General features: G+C 34.8%; 1 non-coding gene across 1 annotated transcript; it reads right to left on the reverse strand.

Annotated features, from left to right (window-relative positions):
- Positions 1 to 1,027: 1,027 nt before the first annotated feature.
- On the reverse strand, positions 1,028 to 1,099 carry TRNAN-GUU. Its single transcript has one exon. It is a non-coding gene; the product is annotated as a tRNA-Asn (tRNA).
- Positions 1,100 to 4,139: the final 3,040 nt, after the last annotated feature.

The raw sequence follows: 4,139 nt of genomic DNA on the forward strand, positions 1-4,139 counted from the left end.
GTCCTAGGCGTAGATGAACCACACCAATCCATCCCAAACTTGGTGGTCAAACTCTAATGCAATGACGATGCTGTAAGGGAGGTCCAATGGAAAAATAGCTCAACGCCAGGATGATAAAAAGCTTAACACCTCTCATTCTTATTCAATATGAAAATGAAAAAAATTTAAAAATCAAAAGAAAAATCAAAAGGTCATTTTATTCAAAACCCTAATTGTGACATCCCTTCTCTCCCACTTGACACCTCGGAGCGCACCCTTCTTATAGAGATAAATTCGCTTTCATATCTACTTAACCTAAAATGGCTGGGGAGAGAAAAGGTTCCTTTTTTTAGGGTGCTCCCGAGAACAGATCCAGTGGACACGAGGTAGGGCCTGTAGCTTAGAGGATTAGAGCACGTGGCTACGAACCACGGTGTTGGGGGTTTAAATCCCTCCTGCCCACAACCGACCCAAAAGGGAAGTACCTTTCCCTCTTGGGGTAGGAAAATCATGATTGGGATAGTGAACCAAAAGCTATGGAACTTAGGTGTGGGTCTTTTGTCGAAATGGAATGGCTTTTCTTTTTCTCCTTTTATTTATAGTGAATGGGGGAATCATTACACATAGTATGCCCGATCGGCATATTTTTTTATTTTACGCCCCGTAACTCTTCCTCAACCAGGCTTGGGTAGAATAGCAGAGCAAGTATTAGTAGCATAACAAAAAAGCCTTCCTTGTCTTTGATATCTTTGCTCACAGCAATTGTGACCTCTCGAGAGAATCGATAACTGCATCAAAGATGCAGTGCTAGTACATCTGAGACTTCTTAATTGGCTAGTTGTAAATAGCCCCACCCTAGGGCTATGGAACAAAGGATTATGTCGGACTTAGACTGAGGTATTAATGGTGATTTTCTAATATCGCACAACAGAATGTGATACGATGAGATAGAATGCAATACAAACAAAGACAGGGAATGGGTTACCTACTGTTAATAGCCAAAGCGAGCCCCTTTATTCTGAATTCTTAAATTTAGAATAGAACAAATCTCCCTAAGTAGGATTCGAACCTACGACCAATCGGTTAACAGCCGACCGCTCTACCACTGAGCTACTAAGGAACAACTGGAGATTTGATCTCATAGAGTTCAATTCCTGTTCCCAACCCATGACTAATATGAGCTCGAAGATTCCTTCGTAACTCCCAGAACTTCTTCGTAGTGGCTCCCATACATGCCTCATTTCAGAGGGAACCTCAAAGTGGCTCTATCTCATTATACTCCATCCATATCCCAATTCCATTCATTTAATGTCCCATTGGTATCATTGACATAACAGATGTCATTTCTAGTTTATCTCTTTCTATTATGTGCCTCTGCATCTAGCATTGGGTAGACATCATACAATAACTGTCTTAGCTCTACCATATTTTTTGTTTCATTTCTTCTGGAACAATCACAAATACTTTATTGATTATGGATCTACTACCAGAAATTCAATGCGTAATCTCAGCATTTAATGTGTATTGCTGAATAATCTTATTTTTCAATTATTCAACCATTTCATTTTACCAAGTTCAATGTTAGCCAGATTAGTCACCATTTATCTCTTTTGATGGAACAACAAGATCTTATTTGTAACAAGTAGTTTTGTTGGTTGGTTAATTGGTCACATTTTATTCATGAAATGGCTTGGATTGGTATTAGTCTAGATATGGCAAAATCATTCTATTAGATCGAATAAGTACATTTGATCTAATAAGTACCTTGTGTTAGAATTGAGAAATTCTATGGCTCGGATCTTTAGTACTCTCTTATTTATTACCTGTGTATACTATTTAGGCATAATACCCTTACCCATTCTTACTAAGAAACTAAAAGAAGCTAAGAAACTGAAAGAGGTCTCAAAAACAAAAGAAAGGGAAGAAAGTGAGGAAGAAAGAGAAGTAGAAACTGCTTCCGAAATAAAGGGGACTAAATAGGAACAAGAAGGATCCACTGAAGAAGATCCTTATCCTTCTCCTTCCCTTTTTCAAGAGGGATCCACTATAGAAGATCCTTATCCTTCTCCTTCCCCTTTTTTGGAAGAAGGGTCGGATCCGGAAAAAATTGATGAATTAGAAGAAATTCGAGTGAACGGAAAGGACAAAATAAAGGATAAATTCCACTCTCACCTTACAGAGAGAGGCTATAAAAATATTAATACTAGTAATTGTGAACTTTATGATAAAAAGATTCTTATCTAAATAATAATAATAATAACATGGGTAATCCAGAAAATTTTAAATTGCAATTGCTTGATAACGAAAATAAAAATCAAGACCTCTTCGGGTTTAAAAAACCTCTTGTGAGTATTCTTTTTTATTATAATCGATGGAATCGACCATTTTGCTACATAAAGAATAATTGATTTGACCAAGATATAAAAACTGAAATGTCACAATATTTTTTTGACACATGTAAAAGTTATGGAAAACAAAGAATATCTTTTACATACCCGCCAAGTTTATCAACTTTTTTGAAAATGATAAAAAAAAAAAAAGATACCCCTATTGTCACTCCAAAAAATGCTCCCTCATGAACTGGACAATCAGTGGGTTTCTACCAACAAAGAAAAAAGTAATAAATTGAATAAGGAATTTTTAAATCGACTTGAAGTTCTAGACAAGGAATCTCTTTCTCTGGATATACTTGAAACAAGGACTAGATTGTGTAATGATGATACTAAAAAAGAATACATGCCTAAAATGTACGATCCTTTGTTAAATGGACCATATTGAGGAACAATCAAAAAAGGGGTTTCACCTTCAATCATAAACAATAATTCGCTAGAAAATTTGAAAGAGAGAGTTAGAATAAATGGGATTCATACTATCTGTCTTCCGAATACTGATTACCAAGAATTTGAACAAAAAGTGGATACGATTGATAAAAAACCATTATCAACAGAAATTGACGAGTTCTTAAATTTAATCAATGAATTTGGTAACGAACCAAAATCGAGTTTAAATTTGAAAGACCCTTCTTTCTTTTCAGACCAAGAACAGGTAAGAACGAATTGAGAAAACAGAACTAAATTTTTAAAATTTGTATTCAATGAAATTGATCCTAATGAGACAAAATCTGGAAACATATCAAATGGAATAAATAAAATCAGTAAAAAAAACATCGCTAGGCATGTAAATTAATCACCGAATTGGACCAATAATTGGGTAAATTTGAAGATGGCTTATCAGTAGATTATCAAATTCGTTTAAGAAAATTCAAATGTGTAGTTATTTTTACTACCAACAACGAAAAGAAGGATCCTGATGACACCAACAAGGATGTGCCTTTAATAATCTATTCAACAATTTGATTTTCGACAAGGTATAATTACAGGCTCTATGAGGGCTCAAAGGCGAAAAACAGTTATTTGGAAACTACTTCAAGCAAATGCATATTCCCCCTTTTTATAGACAGAATAACCCCCCCCTCACACCCCCTCCGTCTTTTTTCTTTTGATATCTCTAGAATAATTAAACCAATTTTTCGAAATTTAACAGGTAAAGAGGGAGAATTAAAGATTCTAGAGTCTAAAGAAGAACAAACAAAAAGAGAAGAGAAAAAAGAAAAGGACAAAAAAAGGAGAACACCAGAAAGGAAAAATCACGGCTAGCGGTAGCAGAAGCCTGGGATAACATTCTTTGTGCACAAATAATAAGAGGTTACATGTTAATATCTCAATCAATTCTTCGAAAATATGTTGTATTACCTTCATTGATAATAGCCAAAAATCTCGGGTGTATGTTATTCTTGCAACTTCCTGAATAGTCTGAGGATTTGCGCGAATGGAATAGACAAATGCATATTAAATATACTTATAATGGTGTTCAATTATCAAAAATAGAATTTCCACAAGATTGGTTGAGCGATGGGATTCAGATCAGAATTTTATTTCTTTTTTGTCTAAAACCTTGGCATATATCTAAACTGTACCCCTCCCGTGTAGAGCTGATGAAAAAGAAAAAAAAGATGATTTTTGTTTTTTAATAGTTTTGGGAATCGAAGCTGAACTTCCCTTTGGTTCTCCCCGACAGCGCCCTTCCTTTTTTGAGCCCATTTTTAAGGAACTCAAAAAAAAAAATTGGAAAATTTAAAAAGAAATATTTTATAACTTTTA

Source organism: Capsicum annuum, unplaced genomic scaffold (genome assembly GCF_002878395.1).
Source record: "Capsicum annuum cultivar UCD-10X-F1 unplaced genomic scaffold, UCD10Xv1.1 ctg5104, whole genome shotgun sequence".
Lineage (NCBI taxonomy): Eukaryota > Viridiplantae > Streptophyta > Magnoliopsida > Solanales > Solanaceae > Capsicum > Capsicum annuum.